Source organism: Erinaceus europaeus, chromosome 6, assembly GCF_950295315.1.
Source record: "Erinaceus europaeus chromosome 6, mEriEur2.1, whole genome shotgun sequence".
Classification (NCBI taxonomy): domain Eukaryota; kingdom Metazoa; phylum Chordata; class Mammalia; order Eulipotyphla; family Erinaceidae; genus Erinaceus; species Erinaceus europaeus.
Window position 1 is genome coordinate 2,000,747 of NC_080167.1, and position 27,341 is coordinate 2,028,087.

General features: G+C 49.5%; 1 protein-coding gene and 1 pseudogene across 7 annotated transcripts in view; both read right to left on the minus strand.

Annotated features, from left to right (window-relative positions):
* The window catches only part of MTMR3 (myotubularin related protein 3), a 110,901-nt gene that overhangs the window by 73,710 nt on the left and 9,850 nt on the right, over positions 1–27,341 (minus strand). The window lies entirely within an intron of this gene.
* Positions 18,365–19,086, minus strand: LOC103119025 (large ribosomal subunit protein uL1-like; annotated as a pseudogene).

Sequence of the window (27,341 nt, forward strand, 5' to 3'; positions counted from 1 at the left end):
CTCCTCTCTCCATTTCTCTCTGTCCTACCCAACAATGAACGACATCAACAATGGCAATAATAATAACCACAATGAGGCTACAACAACAAGGGCAACAAAAGGGGGGAAAAGTGGCCTCCAGGAGCGGTGGATTCATGGTGCAGGCACCAAGCCCAGCAATAACCCTGGAGGGAAGAAAAAAAAAAAAGCATCACACTGAACAGTGCTGAGCAGAAAATGGACTTAACTCGAGGAAGAAAGAAAAGCCAGCTGCCAGAGTCCCCATCAATGTCACGAGATCTTGATGGGTCTACCTCACTGTCTTGCAGAAGGGCTAGAAGTCGGTTAGACACACACACACACACACACACACACACACACACACACACACACACACACACACACCCTCTACTGTCCTGAGAAGTGAAATATGCAAGGTCTCTTCGCCCTCTGAGGGAGCTACGGGCAAAGGAAATCGTTTTAGAGACGGTCTCGGCAGAAACTACAGCAATGGCAAACTGCGTCACTTTCTTCGTTCAAAACAGCCAGCTGCACGTCCGAGACAGAGCCGAAGCAAAGCCACCGTCCTCGGTGGCAGCAGCGACCATGATGCTGCCAGCCAACAGCTACGAGGCAAGCGAAGCCGATGGGGGCAGACCTGCTCTGCCGCCCGCCGCCCTCCTTCCACTGGGCTGGATCTCGTTTCAGAGATCCAAGTCCTGCTGACCTCGTGGTGTCAGTGTTTCCACTGGGAATTTAAAACAAATTTTTTTTTCTAACTTAATAATGAAGTAAAGCTGCCAAGTCCCATTAATGAAGCCATTCTCAGCTCTGAGGAAATGTGAGATTTTTAATAACCAACAACTATTAAAAGTTAATCAGCTTTAGTTGTGATCGTAACTGAAACAGTACCGACAAGCCAATGTCCACTGAGGTAAACAAAAGTATTCTCCACACAACACAAAAGGAGTGGAGAGCTGCTGGAGCCTGGGGAGCACCAAACTAAAGAGACGCGGGCGGGCGGGCAGCATCACCCACGTGCCCCTCACGCTGCGCTGAGCCCAGGGCCTCACAGCCAAGGCGGGCCATCTCCGTGGGCCCTCCATCCGGGTCTGCAGAAAGCTTACTACAGTAGGTCTCTCTCAGCCACTTCCTTCTTGTTACGTAGATGCCAAAACATCAATATCCAAGCACATGTACACAGCACTGAAACGTGCCCTGGGCCGACTCAGCGGGCTCCAGTCTATGGAAGCACCAGAGACCCAGACTTGAGCTGACGCGCCGCATGTCCCAGGAGTCCATCTGGATCATGGACATCTCCATGGGCCTAGTTTTCTGTGGCAGGCTCCGAACAGAGTGCTCTTGTCACCAGCCTATTGTAGGTGGTTTAATTAACAGAAATGAATTCAACTAGCACAATATACCACGACCTAATAAATGTTTTAGCTAAAAAGGAATAACTAATGAGTTAACTGGTGTAACTTCTTTGAAGTAAATCACCTATGTTTATTAACTGTAAAATGGCAGGGTGCCGGGCAATAGCGCAGCGGGTTAAGTGCAGGTGGCACAAAGCACAAGGACCGGCGTAAGGATCCTGGTTCGAGCCCCCTGCTCCCCACCTGCAGGGGAGTCACTTCACAAGCAGTGAAGCAGGTCTGCAGGTGTCTGTCTTTCTCTCCCCCCCCTGTCTTCCCCTCCTCTCTCCATTTCTCTGCCCTATCCAACAATGACATAAATAACAACAACAACAACAATAACCTCAACAACGATAAAACAGCAAGGGCAACAAAAGGGGAAAAATGGCCTCCAGGAGCAGTGGATTTGTGGTGCAGGCACTGAGCCCCGGCAGTAACCCTGGAGGCAAAACAAGCAGTAAAATGGCCGGCAAACCGCACACAGAGTCTCTCATCCTTCATCGCCCTCATGAAATTAGATGCCTGGAGTTCACGGTAAACAATTACAGTGGGCTGGGCGGGGAGACAGCATAATGGTTATGCAAACAGACTCTCATGCCTGAATCTCTAAAAGTTCCAGGTTCAATCCCCCATACCACCATAAGCCAGAGCTGAGCAGTGCTCTGGTGTTCCCCCCCCCCCTCTCTGCATTTCTCTCAAAAATAAAATAAATAAAATATTTTTTAAAAACTATTACAGTGGGCTAAAGTTAATCTAAGAGGAATAAAACTTACAAATCCAGGTCAAGACTACAGTGGCTGGGGACAGCTCAGCTGGTAGAGCATCAGACTGTGCGCTGAGGCTCTGAGTTCAATTCCTGACACCACATGCACTGGAGTGGTGCTCTGGCTCGCCTCTCTCTCTGCCTCATGGAAAATTCTCTCTCAAATGTAAAGTAAGACATGTAGCCAGAAGGAGGTACAGTGGGCACAGCACCGAGTCCTGAGTTCGAGCCCCAGCATTCACTCGCTGCAGCTGATCTGGTTCCCATGTCCTCTCTCTCCCCTCACCTGATAAGCATTTAAATTAACAAGCAAGACTAGGACATGCTAAGAAGGGAAGAGAGTCCAGAAATGTCTTGCTGGGTTTAACTATTTGTTTGTCTGTTTGTTTTTACTCTTTTATGGCAATTTTATTTATCTCTTGAGAAAGTTTTTCTTTCTCCTCTGGATAGCTGAAACCACTTCACCGAACACGTCAGTGAGAAGTTCAAGCCGAGACAGGACTGGCTTCTTCCAACACGTTCACTCTGGTGTAAGGATGGAGGTGTGGCAGCAGACAGGCAGGCCCAGGTGCAGTCCCGGGACATCTGCTAGTGTAGACTGGATTCTGGCCTCTCTGTCACTCGAAAAAAGAACTCTTTAAAAAAATGTGTCATACTAAAAGAATTAAGGAGAGGTAGAGCCTAACAAAAACTTTTTTCCCTATTAAAAAAGGCCAGGAAGCATAAAACTAGGAAATGTAATTAATGATCTATGACTAACAGCAAAACCATGTCGCCGTATGATGTCTTCCTGCAAAACGCTAATAGCTGTAATTTTAGACTCTAGTCTGATATTCCAGACAATAGAAGAGGCGAGGCAAACTGTATCCCTAACCCGTAGAACTGATAGCCAGTAGTCCCTTGTCTGCCCTCGGTGAAATGTCCTATCCTTTTACTAGATGCCAAGATACCTTTCCTTCACATCTAACTGAGGATGCCCACATTCCAGTAAGAAGCTCCACTGTGCAGAGAGGGTGCAGAAGGCCGGCATAATCATCCAGAATATTTTACTCACTTACTTCAAAAGAGAAACCGTACGTGAATACTTCCAACTCCTGTTCTTGTTCCCTTTTCCTGCCGAGACTACAAACTGGCACAGCAACAAGGCCCAGCCAGAGCGCTGCCTAGTCCGCAGGCGGCACGGGCAGTCTTCACCGGCTTAGCAGCCAGCTTCCGTGAAGGAAACAGGCAAAGGCATAAAGCGGGGATGGCTCGCCGTGGGCGAGACGCACCAGAGCCTCCTCTGCTATCAGACCGAAACGGCCAAAGCCAGTCAGAATAGACAAAAGCCACTCTGAATCCTGTGACTAGTTGGGAGATGCTGTTTGTTTCTGTTTGTTTCCAGAGTCAAGAATAAGGCCTGGGGCAGGACGGTGCACAGCTCAGCAGGCTAGAGGCCCCGGAGTTTGAGGCCCCGCACAAGGTGAGACAGCGTGGCCAGCAGACACGGCGGTGCAGGGTGCGGTGGCCCTCATCCCTCTCATCCCTCTCCCTCTCAGTCCTCTGACGCGCTCAGGACCAGGCACAAGGACCCGGGCTAATGGCCCCAGTCCCCAACTGAAAGGGGGCAGCCTCTCAAGCAGTGAAGTGGTGCTGCTGTGTTTCTGACCCTCCCAATCTCCCCCTTCCTTGCCAGTGTCTCTGTCTGTCTCTGCTCAACAAATAAAAAGGGTTTTAAAAAGAAGTATAAGGATGCTGGGGAGTCAGCATAATGGTTCTGCAAAAAGCCTTCATGCCTGAGGCTCTGCGACCCCAGGTTCAATCCCCAGTATCACCACAAGCCAGAGCTGAGCAGTGCTCTGGTCTCTGTCTTTCTCTTTATACTTCTCTCTCTCTCTCTCTCATAATAGATTATTTGTTTTTAAAGAAGAATGAGATAAATAGCGCTAAGAAGGAAAACATTTTGTCCTACTCTTAAGTGTGATATTACAGATCTGCTAATTAAACTGAAATCTCTAGGGCCAGGTGGTGGTGCACCTGGTTAAGCACACACATTACAGTGCCAAGGACCCATGTTCAAGGCCCTGGTCCCCACCTGCAGGGGGAAAGCTTCACAAGTGTCTCTATCCCTCTCCACCTCCCTCTCTCCTCTTAATTTCTCCATCTCTATCCAGTAGTAAATAAATAAAAATATTTTTTAAAAAACAAAAAACTGAAATCCCAGGTAAAGGGAAAATAACAAAGTGTATTCATGTGTATATGAGGGCACAAAAGACAAGGCCTGCTCTGAACAGCGTGTGATGGGGAGAGGTGTGCCAGAGCTAACAGAAGAACAAAGCACTGGAAAGGTTTCTGGGGCCAGGTGGTGGCACACACATTACAATGTGCGAGGGCCCAGGGTTCAAGCCCCCAGTCCCCACTTACATCAAGGAAGCTTCACTAGCGGTGAAGCAGTGCCGCAGCTTTCCATCTTCCCTAACGATTTCTCTGTCCAAAATAAATAAGCTTTTAATTTAAAAGATTAAAGAATAAACTTTCCTTGGGAGCCAGCCACATAGCTCATTGGATGGTGTGCCACTCTGTCCAATCCCACCTCACTAAAGGAAGCTTCTGCACCCTGCCTGCCCGCCCGCCTCCCTGCCCGCCTGCCTCCTCCCTGCCTGCCCGCCTCCCTACTTGCCCACCCGCCTCCCTGCCCGCCTGCCTGCCCGCCTCCCTGCCTGCCCGCCGCCTGCCCGCCCGCCTCCCTGCCTGCCCACCTCCCTGCCTGCCCACCCGCCTGCCTGCCTGCCTGTCTGCCTACCCGCTCGCCTACCCACCTGCTTGTCTGCCTGTCTGCCTACCTGCCTGCCTCCCTGCCTACCCACCCGCCTCCCTGCCTGCCCGCCCACCTGCCTGCCTCCCTGCCCGCCTGCCTCCCTGCCCGCCCGCCTGCCTCCCTGCCTGCCTGCCTGTCTGCCTACCTGCCCGCCTGCCTGCCTGCCTACCCGCCCGCCTCCCTGCCTGCCTGCCTGTCTGCCTACCTGCCCGCCTGCCTGCCTGCCTACCCGCCCGCCTCCCTGCCTGCCTGCCTGTCTGCCTACCTGCCCGCCTGCCCGTCTGCCCGCCTGCCCGCCTGCCTGTCTGCCTGCCCGCCTGTCTGCCTGCCTGCCTGCCCGCCTGCCCGCCTGTCTGCCTGTCTGCCTGCCTGCCTGCCCGCCTGTCTGCCTGCCTGCCTGCCCGCCTGTCTGCCTGCCTGCCCGCCTGTCTGCCTGCCTGCCCGCCTGTCTGCCTGTCTGCCTGCCTGCCTGCCCGCCTGCCTGCCCGCCTGTCTGCCTGCCTGCCTGCCCGCCTGTCTGCCTGCCTGCCCGCCTGTCTGCCTGCCTGCCCGCCTGTCTGCCTGTCTGCCTGTCTGCCTGTCTGCCTGCCTGCCCGCCTGCCCGCCTGCCTCAAAGCAGCGGGGAAGGAGAAAGGGGGAAGGGAGAGGGAAAAGAAGGCGAGAAGGAAAGGGTCCCAGTCAGAGAAGCTATGGCGGTGAAGGAAGTGTGATGTCTGTCTCAGCAGCTGTGAGCCGTCCCGTCTTTCTGCATGACTGTAAAGTTGTCTGGGAGCAGGACTCCACTTTACAGAAGGCCAACAAAGTTGACTGCCGAGTGTCTGTCAGGCCTGCTGGGTCGAGCAGGGCTCCCACTGCTCAGCAGCAGCGAGACACTAGACTTGCACCGCACTGCACACACAGGTGACCAACTTGGCTTTAAAACCAAACTTCAGGCGATGATTATCTGACTCAATTGTAAAATCAAGACCAGTGAAATGCTAGCCGCAAGAGACAGCCAATGCGCCTAAAGGCACGGCTGGGATGCTCCGTGCAGAGCAGCCGGACAGGAGCCACAGCGTGACCATGGGACGGCGCTGCGGGCCGAGCGCGGGACCTGTACCGCTCGTGTCACCCGTGTCTCGGGACTCGGATCTCTGGCTAAGTCCTTCTGGATTTGTTTCTTAGAGAGCAGCTGAGGCGTGACTGTCATATATATGAGCACAGTGGCCTCACTCCCCATTGTCACCACCCCTAGCCAGGCTCTGAATCCTCGGGAGACCTTCCTCCGGCTCCCCTCCCGCTGGAATAGGCGTGGTCTTGGCCAGTGCGGACTGAAGGAAGGAGAGAAGCAGGGCCATCAATAGAGACTGCCAGGTCGCTGCAACCCACCCCCTTCTTTCCTTCTGCCAAAGAACAGCACTTCCCTTGAGATTTCTTTCAAGTATCTTGTTTCTTTATATATATATATATTCCCTTTTGTTGCCCTTGTTGTTTTTATTGTTGTAGTCATTATTATTGTTGTTGTTGTTGGGTAGGACAGAGAGAAATGGAGAGAGGAGAGGAAGGCAGAGAGGGGGAGAGAAACGGAGAGAGGAGGGGAAGGCAGAGAGGGGCAGCGAGGGGGAGAGAACCTGCTTCACCGACTGTGAAGCGACTCCCCTGCAAGTGGGGAGCCGGGGGCTCGAACCGGGATCTTTACGCCGGTCCTTGTGCTTTGCGCCACCTGCACTTAACCCGCTGTGCTACTGCCCGGCCCCTTCAAGTATGCTGTTTCTGTGTTCTGCACTTTGCCTACTGCCTGGTGGGCACAGACTAAGAGCCGGGCACTGCTGTAACACATGCACTGGGTGGTGCTCTGGTCTGTCTCACACACACTTTTTTTTTTTTTGCCTCCAGGGTTATTGCTGGGGCTCAGTGCCGGCACTACGAATCCACTGCTCCTGCAGGTTATTTTTCCCCTTCTGTTGCCCTTGTTGTTTTATTGTTGTAGTTATTATTGCTATTGTTATTGATGTCATTGTTGTTGGATAGGACAGAGAAATGGAGAGAGGAGGGGAAGACAGAGAGGGGGAGAGAAAGACAGACACCTGCAGACCTGCTTCACTGCCTGTGAAGTGACTCCCCTGCAGGTGGGGAGCCGGGGGCTCGAACCAGGATCCTTACGCGGGTCCTTGCGCTTTGCGCCACCTGCACCTAACCTGCTGCGCTACCACCTGACTCCCAAAATCAAATTTTTTTTTAATATTTTATTTTTATTTATTTATTCCCTTTTGTTGCCCTTGTTGTTTTATTGTTGTAGTTATTATTGTTGTTGGCGTTGTTGGATAGGACAGAGAGAAATGGAGAGAGGAGGGGAAGACAGAGAGGGGGCAGAGAAAGACAGACACCTGCAGACCTGCTTCACCGCCTGTGAAGCGACTCCCCTGCAGGTGGGGAGCCGGGGTTCGAACCGGGATCCTTATGCCGGTCCTTGTGCTTTGCGCCACCTGCGCTTAACCCGCTGTGCTACAGCCCGACTCCCTATCAAATGTTTTTTAAAGTGCAGCTGGGAGGTGGTACGGTGACTGCTTGAGTATTAGACTTGGAAGCACAAAGTTCCGAGCTTGATCCCTGTGCTAGGGTGATATTCTGGTTCTCTGTCTCTCCCCCTGTTGTGTTAATAAATAAATATTTTTAAATACATTAAAATGTCTAAATATAAATGCTATAATTAGAAAAACTCCAACTGGGTGGTAGCACAGTGGGTTAATCAGATGTGGCGCAAAGCGCAAGGACCGGCATAAGGATCCCGGTTCGAGCCCCCGGCTCCCCACCTGCAGGGGAGTCGCTTCACAGGCGGTGAAGCAGGTCTGCAGGTGTCTGTCTGTCTCTCCCCCTGTCTGTCTTCCCTTCCTCTCTCTATTCTCTCTCTGTCCTAACAACGACGACATCCACAACAACAACAACAACTACAAAACAATGAAAAAAAAACAAGGGCATACGGTCAGGCTGGAGTAGTGGCTCTGCCTGTGGACTCTGAGTCAGACAGAAAAAATACAAGGGCAACAAAAGGAAATATATATATCCTCAAACTGACCAGGCCAGGTGGTGGCGCACCTGGTACAAGTTACAAAGTGCAAGGACCCAGGTTCAAGCCCCTGGTCCCCACCTGCAAGAGGAAAGCTTTGCAAGTGGTAAAGTAGGGCTGCAGGTATCTCTGTCTCTCTCCCTATCACCCCCTTCCCTCTCGATTTCTGGCTGTCTTTATCCAGTAAATAAAATAAATGTAATAAAAAATTATTAAAATAAAAAATAAACACTGAGATAATTATGAGAAGCAAGATATTATTCAATAAGTTTTAAACATGAATTTTATATGGATTTATGAAGTATATTTAATAATTCATACTAAAAGTACCTTACAAAACCACTAGATTGTCTTTATTTACATTTTTTAAAATAGTCCTCTAGATTGTTGCAATGTTTTGCCTTTGTGATGCCCTTAAACTTTTAATCATCTTTAATATTGTTATTCAAAATTTGTTATTAGTTTTGGTTATTGCCTGATGTCAATATGAGATAAGTATTAAAGTCTAAAATATAAGAATATGTATAGTGAAAGTTTCAAGGACCAGATAGTTGAAAAACAAATAAATAACTCAAACTGTAGTTTCAAATATATGACTTTTATTATGTGCAAAAGTATACCTCAAAGCTGTTTTTCTCCCCAAATTAAGCAGCAAAAACAAGTCAGTATAAGACGAGGCATTTTTCCTAAGTCTAGCACAAGGCTCTGAACTGTACCCTCGGAAACTGGAAGACACACCATTTTGCTGTAAATCTGAACCCAAAATGACCCTGAGGGCCCTTTCAGTGAAGGCCATGAACTGCATTCAGCCCACTGCGTGAGACATACAAGGAAGTTTGGGTCTCTGCAGAGCAGGACCGCTAAGGACACCTAAAAGCTGGACCCCGTCACACGGACACCTCAAAACCTTGGCTTACCACGCTCTAGCCAATCATCAAGTTTATGTTGGGACTGAAGCGCTTCAAAGCTCTTCATGGTCATTGTAGTTCCTATCCATCAGAGGCTCCCAAAACCCAATTCTGAAAGAAAGTTTCAATAGCCATCCTCACCTAATGTCCAGAGTTAAACTCAGACCATTAGGGTCAAGTGAGTCAGGTTCTGCCAGACAGCATAGTCTAATGCTTCTATTTTATAAATAGAGAAAAAAAGTTTTAAAAAATGATAATAATCCCCATTCTCCTATGCAGTGCTCCACCAGTCACTGCTAAGTATGTTATCTCCTCAGTAAAGCTATGGTAAGCTACCTCAGGCATTTTAATAAAGGATTCTTATTTGAACTTCCAAAAAAAAAAAAAAAAAAAAGCAAAGGTAAAGGGAGGGTGCAGACAGCATAATGGCTATGCAGAGACTCTCATGCCTGAGGTTCTGAGGTTCTGAGGTTCTGAGGTTCCAAGTTCAAGTCCCCACACCACAAGCCAGAGCTGAGCAGGGATCTGGTAGGAGAAAAAAAAAAAACTGCTCTTAATACCTTATGAACCAACTCAACCTTAGCCTCAAAGGAAGCAAATCAAGACACTTCTTCGTGCCTACTCCCTTCCATCTCACAGGGGTCTAACACCCCAGCCTCAGGTCGGGAGTCCGAGTAGCCCAGAGCCACGAGCAGGACTCCACGAACCTCCACACACCACCTCCTCTTCCTCTGCTGCACTTTTCACTGTGACGCCTCCCCTCCTGCTCCCTTCACAGGAGCAGCACAGCCTCTGTGAGAAACGTGGCTTTAGGGCCCAGTCTGTAGATTACGACTGCAGCCCAGCTCTCTGCGCATCTGATCTACCTATGACAGTGACAGGGAATCCTAAGGGTAAGTTGTGCAGTGCGCAGTGTTAGTTGCTGGGGAAGGTCACTGATCTGGGGTTGGGAGACAGCTTGCGCCTGCACTGTGCCGGCACATTCGCAGGCCTGGCATGAGTCCCTGGCCGCATGGCGCCTCATCAGGGAGCGTTAGTTCCCCAAGCGATGGCACAGCGCTATGAGTCTCGTCTGTGTCTCCAGTCTCTATCCAGAAACAAATGTTTGAAAAGAAAAGCCTGCCAGGAACAGTGAAGCTGCACGGGTGCAAAGACCCAGCAAAGCTCTGCTTCTCAAAAAAAAAAAAAATCAAAAGTAGGGAGCCGGGTGGTGGCGCAGCAGGTTAGGCACAGGTGGCGCAAAGCACAAGGACAGGCGTAAGGATCCTGGTTCGAGCCCCCGGCTCCCCACCTGCAGGGGAGTCGCCTCACAGGCGGTGAAGCAGGTCTGCAGGTGTCTGTCTTTCTCTCCCCCTCTGTCTTCCCTCCTCTCTCCATTTCTCTCTGTCCTATCCAACAATAACAGCAATAACAACAATAATAATAACTACAATAACAATAAAAAACAACAAAGGCAACAAAAGGGAACATTAATTAAAATAAATAAAGATTTAAAATAACCTGATTCATCTATATCAGAATTTCCCAAAAGAGAAAAAGCCATTGAAGATGAAAGATGCTCCATTGTTTTCAGCCCGCTGACCAGGAGTCTCAGTGCTATGCTGAGCTAAGTCTGAGCTGTCTATGAGGCTCGGCAGTCACTACACCAACAGTCTTGGCCACCTCTGCCCATCAAGCTAGCTGAACACCAGGACCGGCTCGCAGGACGCGAAGGGGCCGCACACAAAGAGCAAGCCCAGCGGCCAGGCTTCCGAGGCTGGTGCCACGGGATCCATCTCTTTATCCAGGTGCCTCGTTCCTCATTTGGCCTCATTCCTCACTGCAGACAGACTTCCTGCCTCCTGCTAGAGGCAGTACCAGCTTCTCAAACTCAAAACAACCAACAGGGCCTGGAGATGAGACAGCAGGTGAAGCACACGCCTCACTAAGTGCGGGACCCTGCGTCCTGGCCCCAGCACCACATGAGGGTACCAGGGACGAGGGAGGGGCGTCATACACCAACCGGACTTCCCTGGGCAGACGCCCCCACCCACGTGTCCTGCAGCCCCACCTCCCCAGAGCCCTGCCCCACTAGGGAAGACAGAGACAGGCTGGGGGTGTGGATCCACCTGCCAACACCCATGTCCAGCAGAGGAGCAATGACAGAAGCCACAACTCCCACCTTCTGCTCACCGTAAAGATCTTTGGTCCATGTTCCCAGCGGGATAAAGAGTAGGGAAGCTTCCAATGGAGGGGATGGGATACGGAACTCTGGTGGTGGGAACTGTCTGGAGTTGTACCCCTCTTATCCCACAGTCTTGTCGATCGTTATTAAATGACTAAGAAAATAAAATTTTTTAAAAACTGCATCATAACACCTTTGTTCACTGCAGCACTACTTCCAATAACCAAGATGGGGGTATCAACCCAGGAACCCCAAGTCAGTTGAGTGCCCTAGGAAGAGGCAGTTCATAGACATAGCAGGCCCTGCTCAGATAGGAGAGCAGGTGACATCTGTCCTCGGCACATGGGCGGAACTGGAGGAGGTCAGAAGGAAGAAAAACACTGGCAGGTCTCACTGTCCATGGGATCTAGGAAAGCAAAGCAAAGGAAGAGGAAATGCCGATGAAAATCAGCCGTCGGGCTGACCCAGGGGAGTGGACGGGCGCTCCAGAGCACGGGCTCTGAGGGGACTGGCGCTTCAATGGCAGGTGAGGGGCTGACGCCTGCCAGAAAGCAAGCGGTGTGGAACTCTACTTCTGAAAGACACAACTTTATACACCAGTGTCTCCTCAGTCAGTTTTTTGTCATAAAACTTCTTCCTTTTCTTTTTAAGGAAAGGAAGGGGAAGTACAAGGGCTCATCTCCCGGCAGCGTCGTCCTTACAGAATGGGGACCATGACGACCTGCTGCCAGGCCGTGGCCAGGGAAGCGCATCTGTGCCCACTGCCCAGTGCCCAGTGCCTGTCCCTCCCAGTGGCCCAGCACGGCCCTCTGCGCGAAGCCACTGGAAAACGAGGGGGAGGAGTCTGCTGTGGGAACTGAAAGAATCTGCCCTCTGGGAGCCAGGTGGTGGCGCAGTGGGTTAAGCGCAGGCGGCGCAAAGCACCAGGACCGGCGTAAGGATCCCGGTTTGAGCCCCCGGCTCCCCACCTGCAGGGGAGTCGCTTCACAGGCGGTGAAGCAGGTCTGCAGGTGTCTGTCTTTCTCTCCCCCTCTCTGTCTTCCCCTCTTCTCTCCATTTCTCTCTGTCCTATCCAACAACAACGATATCAATAACTACAATAATAAAGCAAGGGCAACAAAAGGGAATAAATAAATAAATATTTTTTAAAAAGAATCTGCCTTCTACGTTAATGTTATTTTGATGACATGAACTAAATGCAAGGAAAGTCTAGTGGGTAACCTGTTCCTTTCACAAGTGTGATTAAGAGTCAGAGGAGTTCCTGAGGTTCAACTAATTTGGTTTAGGAACACAATTCAGGAACCAGCAAGAACCCTCCAGAAAGAATCTATCTATCCTATATAACAATGACAACAACAATAACCACAACAACAATAATAAACAACAAGGGCAACAAAAGGGAAAATAAATAAATATAAAAAAAATTTTTTTTAAGAATCTACAGTGCAGAGCGGAGTAAATCCAACTGCAGGCAATGAACCACCGGCCTCTAATTAGAGTTCTATTGAGGGAGGGGAAAGAGAAAGGCCAGAAGCGCGTGTGCGCACACGTGTGTGCCGGGCAAGGAGCAGCAGGCACTTAGAATCAGTCAGTGAAGCCACGAGTCTGAAACTCAAGTTTAACAGCAGGCTCATCAAGCTGGTGACAAGATAATGACTTTACACATGACTCAGGAAAGTAAATGTTTCTAAAGAAATGCACTGCACGCTTTTAAGTTGAAAGGAATCTGGAATTTTCTGGCTTCCCTAAATTCTAAGTTACTCTGTTTCGGGACGAGTCACTTCCAAACAACTGGATACGAGCAGGAAAGCTCCAGAGCCCCGCTGAGCCATCACTGCGGCCGTGCGCCGAGAGCCCAGCTCTCCCACTGCGGTGCTCCCGTGCTCACAAGCTGCCGTGTACGGTCGGGTCCCGACTCAGTGCCTGCACTACTCCGTGCCCCGCAGGCTGCTCACGGGCGGCGTTCACTATGCTGTGCAGCCTACACAAACTCCTGGTGGTCCTGAGCCGTACTGAGTGTGAACACAATCACAAGGATTGTGTCGCAGACTGTGCAGAGAAGTCATGGTCTTGGTCTCAAGAAACCGTAAGAGACAGGCAGATTGCGGTCCTCCTGCTTCACTGCTACCCCGCGTCACAAAGCGGGAAGCTAAACTCGGTCCTAACACTAGTGAGTGACTCAGAGACTCGCGTCTAGACCATGGGAGGGAGAGGCCGAGCAGGTCTGGCACGCACAGCTGACCCTTGAACAAGATCAGTTCTGAATGCACAGGTCCTCGTGCAGGGATCGCGTGGGTCCCCAGGCCCACACTCACTGGATTCAATCAGCAAAGTGTCATCGGTCAGAGTCTGCGGCCCGCACGATGGGAGGCCACTGGAAGTTACAGGAAGATTTCCAACCAAACCCCCTCTGGCCCCCTTGTGTTCAAAGGGAACAATGCCAAAGCATTCCCAGCCCCAGAAGCAAAAAAGAACAAATTAAAAGAAATTAACTTTTTTTTTTCTCTCAGGGCAATGAATCCAAGTCCAGACCCACTAGAAGGAAAAAACATCTTCTCAAATTAAACCAAAGCATCAAAGGGCAGCACAGTTCTTACAGAAAAGCAGCTTTACCTTTTGAGAGACATGATCTCAAGATTCGTAAGTGACAGCAACAGTTTCTCTTTCCTGCACAGCATACTTGCAATCTAGCAAGTAGTTACGCACTCTGAGAGGGCAGGACGGTCCCAATCACACACTGAGACCAGCACACTGCTGTAGTAACACACGACTCCGTCTGCCACTGAGGCACGCACACTGAGCTTCATCCGCACACTGTCCCCATGTTGTCCGGGCAATTGGAGGCGGAGCTGTGATTATTCTGACCCACGGAAACAGTGCAGACAGCACACACTGCACAATTCTTTCACTCTCTTTGCTCCCACAAGGCCCAAGCTAGCAGGCAAAGGGGCTGCTGGGCCTGGCTCTGGTCTGTTCAGGCAGGAAACCGTAGCCCCGCGTCAGACAAGAACATGACACTCAGGCTTACTACTGAGCTAAGCATACTCCTGCGCTCTAGAAAGCTGATCCTGCACTGAGCTTCTGGGGGTAACCCTTAGTCACTCCAAGACTATTCTCATCCAGGCCAAAAGAAGAAAAGGACATGGCAACCCTGCAAAGGTCACCGCCACCCGCATCTGTGGTTTGCTTCCCAATCCCAAGTAAAAGATGGTTCAAGAAACTCTTACTTGCACCCTTCTGTGGAGGCACTTCCCTTCCAGGTCCCCAGCAAGTAAAGCAAGGATCTCCTCTTGATTTCTTGGCTGCCTTTCCCTGATGTAATCATAGCAAAGCTTTGAAATGTGGCCCTGGGAGAGGCTATTCCCTTCAAAGTGTCTATCATGAGTGTTTAGTGAGTCAGCTCTGGGCGGCTGCCAGTGTACTCTGGGTCAAGCTTACCATGAAGCCTTATTTCTGGAGAGCTCAAAGAGCAGCCAGAACACTGCGCATGAAAAGACTCCCTGTAAGCTAAGTGCTGAGCACAGAAAGGACATAAGCACATGTCCACGTAAGGCGCTCACACGCTCAGGAAGAGTGAGTAGAGCTGGCTTGCTACTGATCGTGTGTAAAAGTTGTTTATTTGTTTTTAATGTAGAAGTATCCAAAAAATCCTATGAAATCTGACAATCTTGTAGGGAGACTTTATGCAAATAGCTACTTCCTTTTAAAGTTTTTATGACTCTCAGGAAGGAAAAGTCATCCACTCTTTTCTATGCCAGGTGGTGGGGTAGAAGTCTGAGTTACGGGAGTCGGGCGGTGGCGCAGCGGGTTAAGCGCAGGTGGCGCAAAGCTCAAGGACTCCCATAAGGATCCCGGTTCGAGCCCCCGGCTTCCCACCTGCAGGGGAGTCGCTTCACAGGCAGTGAAGCAGGTCTGCAGGTGTCTGTCTTTCTCTCCCTCTCTCTGTCTTCCCCTCCTCTCTCCATTTCTCTCTGTCCTATCCAACAATGACGACAACAATAATGACTACAGCAATAACTACAACAATTAAAAAACAAGCGCAACAAAAGGGAATAAATATTTTTAAAAAGTAGTTTGAGTTACCCAAGAATGCTCGAACAGTCCATCAGATACCTCTGAAAGAGAAAACTCCATTCTATCACACCTCTTTAGAGGCGCTCACTTGTAAAGCTTCCTAAGTTTTGGCTTTGAGATGGCAAGCACTGGGGCTAGAGGAGGGGAGCCTGCAGTGAAGCACCTCACAGAGCAAGGAAGGGAAGACCCCTGGCTCCGGAAACGAGATGGCAGCGAGATGGGCAGCAGTGATGCTCTCAGGGTCTGCACAGCGAGACAGCGCTCATGTGCGGCATTGGCCTCTGAGGACACCGGAGCTTCTCCTAAGGAGGCACCCGTGAGCAAGTGTCCAGGACTGTGCCGAGAGCTGCTCCCGGCCTGTCAGTGAGGGACGAGTAATGACTCTGACGAAGGCGACTACATGCAGCTGAAGGCCTGAGAAGCTAGCACAGTTAAAACAGAGCCGTGCAGGCTTTGCTACCTCCATCTTCAACACCCACCACGACACAGAAATGCTTCAGGGGCTAGGGAATGAGCTCAGTGCCAGGCTTCTTATCGCACTGTCCACCTCACACGCAGAAGGACTGATTATTAAATTAAATGTAAGAATGGGAAAGGAGACAACTCAGCAGGACAGTGCAAGGACGAGACCTGAGTGCAATCTGCAGTGCCATGCTTGTGAAAAGTGCTTCATATCCAAGCAGGTGGAGGGCAGAAGTGACTCATGACACGGACTGGAGTTGATGTATTGCACCAAAGCAAATTACAGGGGGGTGATGGGGGAGAAGTGTAGACTCATGACATGGCCTGGAGTTGGTGTATTGCACCAAAGTAAATGACAGGGGGGTGATGGGGGAGAAGTGTAGACTAATGACACGGCCTGGAGTTGGTGTACTGCACCAAAGTAAATGACGGGGGGGGGGAGGGTGATGGGGGAGAAGTGTAGACTAATGACACGGCCTGGAGTTGGTGTATTGCACAAAGTAAATGACAGGGGGGTGATGGGGGAGAAGTGTAGACTCATGACACGGACTGGAGTTGGTGTATTGCACCAAAGTAAATGACAGGGGGGTGATGGGGGAGAAGTGTAGACTCATGACACGGCCTGGAGTTGGTGTACTGCACCAAAGTAAATGACAGGGGGGTGATGGGGGAGAAGTGTAGACTAATGACACGGACTGGAATTGATGTATTGCACCAAAGTAAATGTCGGGGGGGTGATGGGGGAGAAGTGTAGACTAATGACACGGACTGGAGTTGGTGTATTGCACCAAAGTAAATTATGGGGGGGTGATGGGGGCAGAAGTGTAGACTAATGACACGGACTGGAGTTGGTGTACTGCACCAAAGTAAATGACAGGGGGGTGATGGGGGCAGAAGTGTAGACTAATGACACGGACTGGAGTTGGTGTACTGCACCAAAGTAAAAGACCCTGGTGTGGGTGGGGGAGAGTCCAGGTTCTGGAAAAGGATGACAGAGGACCTAGTGGGGGGCTGTATTGTTATGTGGAAAACTGAGAAATGTTATGCATGTACAAACTATTGTATTCACTGTCGGATGTAAAACATTAATACCCCAATAAAGGAAAAAAAATTACATTTAAAAAAAAAAGTAAAAGATCCAGGTCCTGGAACATGATGGCAGAGGAGGACCTAGTGGAGGTTGAATAGTTCTGTGGAAAACTGAGAAATGTTACACATGTAGAAACTACTGTATTTTACTGTTGACTGTAAACCATTAATCCCCCCATAAAGGAAAAAAAAAAAAAAAAAAGCTCAAAACACACACAAAGAAAGTACAGACTTGGCGGTCCGGGAGGTGGCGCAGTGGATAAGGTTTGGACTCTCAAGCACGAGGTCCCAAGTCCAGTCCCCGGCAGCACATGTACCAGAGTGATGTTCGATTCTTTCTCTCTCTCCTATCATGTCTCATGAATAAATAAGTAAAATCTTTTTTAAAAACGTATAGACTAATAATGCAAATTTTAATTCATTTATATACTAAATATGCGGTCATATGCATAGCAGCTAAGTTACAGGCAAGAAATTTCCCACAGGGACATTCGAACAAAAGTGGGGAGTGTGTGGAAGAGCACCTCCCACCCCTGAGCACCCTGCACAAAGGCCAAGCAGCCACGGCACAGCCTCTCAGACCCGCACAGAGGCCAAGCAGCCACGGCACAGCCTCTCAGACCCGCACAGAGGCCAAGCAGCCACGGCACAGCCTCTCAGCCGGCAGGATCCCCGGCAGGAGAGCGCAGGAAGCAGTCGAGGGTCTGTACAGGCCTCTGCGCTCTGCCTGGCCTCTGCATGCCGTCTGGGACAGACGTGAGAAGAAGCTTAATACCTGTGGAGCAAATACTCCAAGGGCCTGATGTGTCATTGGGGTCAAAGCAAACTGCCCAGGCGTCACAGGCCCTCCTCCTCAGCCTTCCAGTAGCGCAGCTGCCCAATAGCCTGCACTCGGATGTCCCAACATCTCTATGTTTCGTAACCAAACACCTTCCTGACAAAGTCAATTCTCTTGATACTTCCTCTCCTCAGCTCATCTTCGAAGTCCCTCAGGTGGACTCAGCCAACTCTCCTCGGTCCCTGCGGGTAGAGGCCGTGCTGCTGCGCTGGTGGCAGGACTGCTGGTGGTCACGCTTGCTGCTGGGAGCCTCAGTGCACCCTAAGTCCCTGCAGACCCCCAGAGGTAAAGACGATCACCCCCACTCTAAGCTGAGAAGCCAGAGGCACTGGGAGCGATAGACTCCGCCCCGGGATCATGGGAGGGTACTTGTGACAAAGTCCAAACTGACCTCTTACTCACCATAGACATTGTAACGGGGGGCGGGGGGATGCCTTTGGTGTCAGGAGATGTGGGCTCCAGTCCCAGTTCCAAACGCACTGATAAGCAGCACCTCAAAAGTCCTGACGGCTATCAAGTGAGTAATAATACGGCCTACCCTGCCGATGTCACAGGGTAGCAATGAAAACTGAGACTCCGACAAACAGTCAAAAAATGTTGGAATGTGGTCCAGAAGTGGCGCAGTGGACAAAGCATCAGACTCTCAAGCGTTGAGGTCCTGAGTTCAGTCCCCAGCAGCACATGTACCAGAGTGATGTCTGGCTCTTCCTCTCTCCTTCTCTGTTTCTCATTAATAAATAAGTAAAATATAAAAAATGTTTGAGTGATGTTCCCATGGTTGCTACTTCCATATCCACTTGGTTTTATTTTTTTATTTTATTTATTTATTTTTTTTTGGCAGTACTGGCTTTTATTAAATTGTCATTTAGTACAGACGCTGGGGCTTGCCCATCGTGCTCTTGATGTATAAAGCCCGCACATTCTGCCAGTTCTTCTTGAGCAATGACACCAGGAAATTAACAGCTAAGTGGATGTTGTACACAGCTCATCATCTGTCATTTGCACATGGCCAACAGCCACTGCCAGACACAGCACCTTCTTCATTTGGAACTTGATTGTAGACTTTACTTCATCAACTTTGGCCACCATGTTCTCATTGTGGGTCAGCAAGGAAGGAAACTTGCCAGCCTTATTCAGGCCTGGACCCAGGATTCTGGGGATCTGCTTGATCAAGGACTCTAAAGCCAAAAAGGCATCATACTTCTTGGCCAGCTTCCTGACTAGCTTCTTGTTCTTGTTGAGTTTCTTGAGCGCTTCGATGTCCATGTGGGGGATGTCCACCGCCTTGGCCAGTACTGCTGGTCCCCCAGAACACACACAGAGAACGTGGGGCGGGGGGGTGGACTTAAGCCTGACGGTGCCCGAGAAACGCTTGTCCTTCTGGGGGTCATAGTTCTTCAAGCTGATCTGCAGCTCCACCGTCTCTAAGAACTTCCGCACTTGCGCTGGTTCCCGTGCAGGACTTCCCGCACCGCCTCGTATAGAGTGTCGTGGGACACTTTGCTGCTCATGGTGCTTGGCGCCGCTGTCACCGCAAAAGAGACTCCTCTTGGTTTTAATCTCGACCACCCTACTCTGAAATTCTAGACTGATCAACAACACTACAGTTTCAGGAAAAGCAAAGGTGTGACCCTTTGCATAGCAAAGCACACAGACCAGCTGTTAGCTGCACCCCTGGGCATCGCCAAGTGGCATTTCTGTGTGGCAGAGAGAAGCTCTATTTACCAAGCATCTCAATCACATGACACACTGCAGTCTGATGGCTTAAGCTGAGATTCTCAAAAGAAATACATACAAGCTATTCCCCAAACACGTCAAGCTGGGTCTAGCAAAATAGCTCACCTGGATAGTCAGCTGTACAACTCAGATTCCAGCCCAGCCCTACCACACTGAAGGACACTGGGTTGGGGGGGGATATATGTGGGGGGTCCTCTCTCTGCATGTCTGTAGTCCCTCTGCAAGGTCAGAAATGGAACTTCAGGGACGTGGCACAAAGCGCAAGAACCGGCCTAAGGATCCCGGTTCAAGCCCCCAGCTCGACACCTAGAGGAGGATCGCTTCACAGGCGGTGAAGCAAGTCTGCAGGTGTCTGTCTTTCTCTCCCCGTCTTCCCCTCCTCTCTCCATTTCTCTCTGTTCTATCCAACAACGACAACATCAATAACAACAACAATAATAACTACAACAACAATAAAAATACAACAAGGGCAACAAAAGAGAAAATAAATAAATATAATCAAAAAAAGAAATGGAACTTCAAAATGTGTACTTGAAAACCCTTTCCTGTAATCAATCAAAAGGCCCTATCTCTTCACACTTGATCTTAGCCAAAAGGCCAAGAAATGATGATAGGGCCCCATCTCTTTCTTTTGAACACAGTACACAGAAAGAGGATGGTTTTCCCCACACCTATGGACATCTAATCTTTTACAAAGGGGCCCAGACTATTACATGGGGAAAGCAGAGTCTCTTCAACAAATGGTGTTGGAAACAATGGGTTGAAACATGCAGAAGAATGAAACTGCATCACTGTATTTCACCAAATACAAAAGTAAATTCCAAGTGCATCAAGGACTTGGATGTTAGACCAGAAACTATCAGATATTTAGAGGAAAATATTGGCAGAACTCTTTTCCACATAAATTTTAAAGACATTTTCAATGAAACGAATCCAATTACAAAGAAAACTAAGGCAAGTATAAACCTATGGGACTACATCAAATTAAAAGCTTCTTCACAGCAAAAGAAACCACTACCCAAACCAAGAGACCCCTCACAGAATGGGAGAAGATCTTTACATGCCATACATCAGATAAGAGTTTAATAACCAACATATATAAAGAGCTTGCCAGACTCAACAAATAACCCCATCCAAAAATGGGGGGAGGACTTGGACAGAATATTCACCACAGAAGAGATCCAAAAGGTCGAGAAACACATGAAAAAATGCCCCAAGTCTCTGATTGTCAGAGAAATGCAAATCAAGACAACAATGAGATATCACTTCACTCCTGTGAGAATGTCATACATCAGAAAAGGTAACAGCAGCAAATGCTGGAGAGGGTGTGGGGTCAAAGGAACCCTCCTGCACTGCTGGTGGGAATGTCAATTGGTCCAACCTCTGTGGAGAACAGTCTGGAGAACTCTCAGAAGGCTAGAAATGGACCTACCCTATGACCCTGCAATTCCTTTCCTGGGGATAGATCCTAAGGAACCCAACACATCCATCCAAAAAGATCTGTGTACACATATGTTCTTGGCAGCACAATTTGTAATAGCCAAAACCTGGAAGCAACCCAGGTGTCCAACAACAGATGAGTGGCTGAGCAAGTTGTGGTCTATATACACAATGGAATACTACTCAGCTATTAAAAATGGTGACTTCACCGTTTTCAGCCGATCTTGGATGGACCTTGAACAATTCATGTTGAGTGAAATAAGTCAGAAACAGAAGGATGAATATGGGATGATCTCACTCTCAGGCAGAAGTTGAAAAACAAGATCAGAAAAGAAAACACAAGTCGAACCTGAAATGGAATTGGCGTATTGCACCCAAGTAAAAGACTCTGGGGCGGGTGGGTGGGTGGGGAGAATACAGGTCCATGAAGGATGATAAATGACATAGTGGGGGTTGTATTGTTAAATGGGAAACTGGGGGATGTTATGCATGTACAAACTATTGTATTTACTGTTGAATGTAAAACATTAATTCCCCAAGAAAGAAAGAAAAGAAGGAAGGGAGGAAGGGAGGAAGGAAGGGAGGAAGGGAGGCAGGGAGGAAGGGAGGAAGGGAGGAAGGAAGGAAGGAAGGGAGGAAGGGAGGAAGGAAGGAAGGAAGAGGATGGTTTTGTGGTCCAGGAGGTGGCGCAGTGGATAAAGCACTGGGCTCTCAAGCATGAGGTCCTGAGTTTAGTCCCCGGCAGCACATGTACCAGAGTGATGTCTAGTTCTTTCTCTCTCTCTCCTCCTTTCTCATTAATAAATAAAATATAAAATAAAAAAAGAAAGAGGACGGTTTTATTCAAGTAGCTAACCAACTATAAGCCACAACATACTTGTCTTGTGCCAAGGAGATAACATAGTGGTTATGCAAAAAATATTCTGGCTATGCATGTTAATGGAAATAGGGGTAAAATGAGGTTAAATAACTTACTTAGCCAAGTGGCTAAATAATTTTACTATACGGCCCAAGTAAGTCGAGCACTTAGGACATTGGGAAAGTGCTAGTCTTACAGCAATGCCTCACTTTATGCGATCTTCTGTATGTTTTTAATTACAAGTTAAAAAGTAAAATTATCTTGACACTAAGTGCACTCATGTAAGGAAAGAAACAAACATTCAGAAACCAAAGGGAGAGAAAGCAGCTGTTCTTGGGAGTTATGGTTTTTAAACAAGGTATAGTGTCCGTATAAGAGGTGTGTGCATCTTAAATATACAATTCAATGATTCTCATCAACTAAAGGCAATCATGAAACAATTACCCAGAGTCTCCCTTGTGCTCAAGGCCAAGGATCACCATGACTCTTACTTGCACTGCTATCAGTTGATTCTTTGAGTTTTAAATGTTACAGAAATGGACTCCCTTGTGCTCAAGGCCAAGGATCACCATGACTCTTACTTGCACTGCTATCAGTTGATTCTTTTGAGTTTTAAATGTTACAGAAATGGACTCACAGGGTATGCTGCCATGTGAATGGGTTCTTTCATACACAATTTAGTTTTCCCTCCTCCAAACTCCAATGAAACAAAACTATCACAACAACAATGATCCATCTCAATCTTCCAGTCCAGATTACAGAAACAAATTCCCTGTCACAGCTAAGTTGCTATAACTCCATGTTCAAAGTCTCCATGGCAAAACGAGGAGAATTAGGAATTCGGGTTAAAGACTGGTTAGAGTTAACAGGATTTGTTTTTCCACCAGGTGCTGCCACTACAAGTCCACGGTTCCTGGCAGTCATTTTTTCCTTTTCTTTCTATTTTGTTTGATAGGACAGAGACTGAGAGGGGAGGGGAAGATAGGAAGGGAAAAAGACACCTGCAGCTCTGTGTCACCCTTCCTGAAGTGTCCCCTGCAGGTGAGGAGCAGGAACTCCAACCTGGGTCCTTGCACGTGGCGATGCACGTGCTCAGCTGGATGTAACACTGTCCGCAGCCCCATCTTTCTTTTTAAGCATCATTCATCATTTTTTCTTTTAAGTTAGAGACAGAGCAGAAGGAGAGCTTACGAGACCTCAGCACTGAAGTCTCCTCACGTGGTGGGGCCGGGCACGCCAAGGCTGCAGACACGGCACAGCAGCACACGGCCCAACAACAACACTGCTCGTTGGCGCCCCGCACCATTCACGATTTTCGGCTCACTAGGAAGAGAAAAGCAAAACGGAGGCTCTTGTGCTTCGCTGCGACCAAAGCTCAGACTGTCTTGGTCACACCGGCTGGCTGCCTCGCTCCCTCCATGCCGCTCCTTCAGCTGTTGCTGTACTTTGTAGGTGGAGTCAGCAAAGGGTCTGCGTTCTCTCTGGTGAGGACTTGGACCTTGCCAGACCCATAACGAAAAACAAAGACACTAAAAATCACTTTAAAATAGCAGCTTCGGGGGCTGGGTGGTGGCACACTGGGTTAAGAGCACATAGTCCGAAGCACAAGGACTCAAGCAAAGATCCCAGTTCCAGCCCCCAGCTCCCCACCTGGTGAAGCAGGTCTGCAGGTGTCTATCTTCCCCTCCTCTCTCAATTTCTCTCTGTCCTGTCCAATAAAAATGGGGGAGGAATGGCCTCCAGGAGTAATAGATTCATAGTGTCCACACTAAGCCCCAGTGATAACTCTGAAGGCAAAAATAAAATAAAATAAAATAAAATAAAATAAAATAAAATAAAATAAAATAGCAGTTTTCCCTGAGTATAACTATACATGTTCATTATAGGAAGCTGGGAAATCACTAAAGGAAGAAAAGCAGAGGGAGTCAGGCGGTGGCGCAGCGGGTTAAGTGCACATGGTGCAAAGCACAAGGACCAGAGTAAGGATCCCAGTTCGAGCCCCAGGCTCCCCACCTGCAGGGGAGTCACTTCACAGGCAGTGACTTCACACACTCCCCCTCTCTGTCTTCCCCTCCTCTCTCCATTTCTCTCTGTCCTATCCAACAATGATGACATGAATGAAAGCAACAACCAATACAACAATAAAAAAAAAAAAAAGGGCAACAAAAGGGAATAAATAAATGAATATTTAAAAAAAAAAAAAGAAAAGAAAAGCAGAAACACTGGTCACATCATCCCATGAGTGAGAAATCAGTCTTCTTTCCTCCCTTCTGTCCGGGTGTCTCGCACACACAAGAGCACTAGCTCGCTCTCGACCTCAGCTGGGCTCTCCAGGCGCGTGGGGGCCAGAGCGGCGCCCACCACAGCACCAAGGACAGCACCTGCAGCGCCGTGCGTGTGCGTGTGCGTGTGCGTGACAGAGCACGGCTGCGCCACCGCTGCTCTCTTCCTCCCTGAAATGCGGTCGCACCTGGGTCAGGGGTCTGCAGCATCGACCACACGCGTGCTGAGTCAGGGTCCGAGTCCCAGCACTGCATTTTAAGAAAGCGAGCCAAGGAAAGCAGCACTGACTCCTTCCAAGACCAGCTGTCCGCAGTGTTTCCAGAGCGAGCCGACGCGCTTCTGCAGGGAACTACGGCGACTGAGGGAGGACGCGACTCGCTCCTTACCAGCGTGCTCGACTTTAAGGGAACCGCTATGTCCAGAAAGTGACTGGGCAAGCGTCCTTTTTGATAGCAGCCTTCTATGTAAACAATACATACGCTAAACACAGACGCACCATCTGGCCAGAAGGAAGATCGCAGAGGAACAGGGAATAAATACATCACGACTAAGTTTTGTCACCTTGAAACTATCCTTTTCGATTTTTTACTTGTGATTAACAGTGTGCTCGAAGACTGTAAGATTACAGAGTTCAGCTCCACACCACACCCACCAAAGTCCCACCTCCCACCTCCCAAGATAACCACCAAAGTTCTCACAAGTCTTACAATGAGTTTGTTTCGGTTTTGTTTGGATTTTTTTTTCTTAGCAAGTTCACGGGTAGCAATTCTCTAGATTCCACACTGAGTTGTAGTTGTCTTAATCATCTGGTAGCTGTCTTTATCTCTTTATTTATTTCACTAAGCATAATCACCTCCAGTTCCATTCATTTTGTCCCAAAGCCTCATGCATGAGGCTTTACAACCGGAATCCAAGGAGGCTGTCCCATCTGCAGAATTATGAACATACACAAAACAGCCACCAGAGAACCCCACATTAACTCTTAAGGAATCCAAAGCAGAGTTAAGGAGCAGAGAGATAGCTCAGCCTGTAGGGTGCATGTCTAGCCATGAGAGGGGTCCGGGTATGAAATCCTGGCACTGTAAGGAGCACCGTGGCACCGCACCAGGGGAAACTCATGGACTGGGATGAAATGAAAAAGTCGGCCCGGGAGTGGTGAGACGGTGCCTGTGTGCAGTCCTGGCTCCAAGCAAAAGAGGAAAACCAACCCAAAAATCACAGCACAGTACACCTCACAGAACAAGACCCTGCACTGACGTAAAGGGTAACAGCAACTAGCGACTCTGGAGACTACCATCAAGAGCTGACTGCCACTGAACTGTCACAAACTCCAGAAAGAAGCCAATGACATCAGTGCTCACCTGTCACTGCACTTTCATTTCCTAGCCTTTTATTCATTTTATTTATTTACTTTGAATAGACACAAAATTGAGGGTTGGGGGAGATGGAGAGATGGAAAGGGAGGGAGGGAGGGAGGGAGGGAGGGAGGGAGGGAGGGAGGGACACACACAGCACTATTTCAGTTTGTGACGCCTCCCCCTGCAGGTGGAGACTGGGGGCTTGAACCCTGGTCCTAGCACACTACACGGTGTGTGTCTCCGGGTGCACCGCCACCCAGCCCTGCACTTTCCGTCTCCCTGCCCCTTGCATAAAGCCGGGCCGTAGAAGCTGGGTCCTGAGGCTGAAGGAATCAGGCTGAAGGCAATGGCTCGCCAGTATTGTAAACTCCGCAGCTAAGAGAGCCAGTCGGCAGCAAGAACAGACAGTGCGCTGCCACTGGGGCTTTGCCACAGCTGTGCAGCCTACAAGGCGTCTGTTCTACAGACTTGTCCATGTGTGAGAGAGACAGGGAGAGCTCACAGAACACCGCTCCGCCAGGTGCGAGGCGGGAACAGCCGGGACACACTCTACATTCGCTCACGGCACACACCCTCTGATGGTATCAGCCACTTTCAGGAATTTAGCCTAAGGAAAACAGCATTATTTTACTAAAATCTCCAAGTGAGTTCATCACAAACTGTGTTAAGAGGGAAAAATGAAGGGCAGGAAAGACAGCGTAATGATTACGCAAAAAGACTCTCCTGTCTGAGACTCGAAAAATCCCAAGTTCAATCCTCCTCACCACCATAAGCCAGAGCGGAGCAGTGCTCTGGGAAAAAGAGAGAGAGAGAGCGGTCTAGGAGGTGGCGCAGTGGATAAGGCATCAGACTCTCAAGCATGAGGTCCTGCGTTTAATCCCCGGCAGCACATGTCTGGTTCTTTCTCTCTCTCCTCCTATCTTCCTCATTAATAAATAAAAAGCCTTTGAGAGAGAGGGAAAATGAAGATGTCTATGAAGAGGGAACCACTATAAGCTATGGCAGATACATTAGTATCACTATATACCTCTGCTCAATTGTTTGCCTCCAGGGTTATCACTGGGGCTCAGTGCCTGCACTACAAATCCACTGCTCCTGGAGGCTACTTTTTTCCCTTTTGTTGCCCTTGTTGTTTTATCATTGTTGTGGTTATTATTGTTGTTGTTATCGCTGTCATTGTTGTTGGATAGGTCAGATAGAAATGGAGAGAGGAGGGGAGACAGAGAAGGGGAGAGGAGGACAGACACCTGCAGACCTGCTTCACCGCCCGTGAAGCGACTCCCCTGCAGGTGGGGAGCCCGGGTCCTTATGCCGGTCCTCGTGCTTTGCACCATGTGCACTTAACCCGCTGTGCTACCGCCGGCCCCCCACTACATACCTCTGAAGCGAACTTCAGCCTGGGCAGGCACAGTGTTCTCTCAGGGCTTCAGTGAACACCAAGCTCACATCTCAAAGTGCGGCCGACTTCGCTTTCCCCCGCTCTCATGGGTGTCTCGGTTCTTTCCCTACACTAAGCATGTGCTGCAGCTCTCACAGTCAGAAGTCACTTCCTGAGACACAGTCAAAGCTCTTCCTGACCGCGCCCCACACACTGCCTAACCACTGCCCAGTGCTTCAGCCTGCGGAGAGGCCTGGGTGTTCAACAAGCGCCCTGTTGCAGTGAGCCAGGCGCTACACAGCCTCTCCAGAACACCAGTGTGCAGGGCATGCTTGACACTCTTGCCTCCTGCCAGAGAAATCAATGACTCTGTTTCCTTTCTGCAGCTACATCACAAAAGGAGTCAGTAGCAAGCAAAGCACGCCATCTAGACCCCAGGCGGTGGAATCAGGAACCTGTTACTCTCCACCACGAAGACAGCAACACAAAGGTCACTCAGCTCAGCACCGAGACCCGGCGGGCAGGCCCCTGCTTTCACGGCCCCAGCCTGAGCAGGTGCACTGACTCTGCGCTACGCCTACCCCCTGCTTTCACGGCCCCAGCCTGAGCGGGTGCACTGACTCTGCGCTACGCCTACCCCCTGCTTTCACGGCCCCAGCCTGAGCGGGTGCACTGACTCTGCCCTACCCCTACCTCCTGCTTCACGGCCCCAGCCTGAGCGGGTGCACTGACTCTGCGCTACGCCTACCCC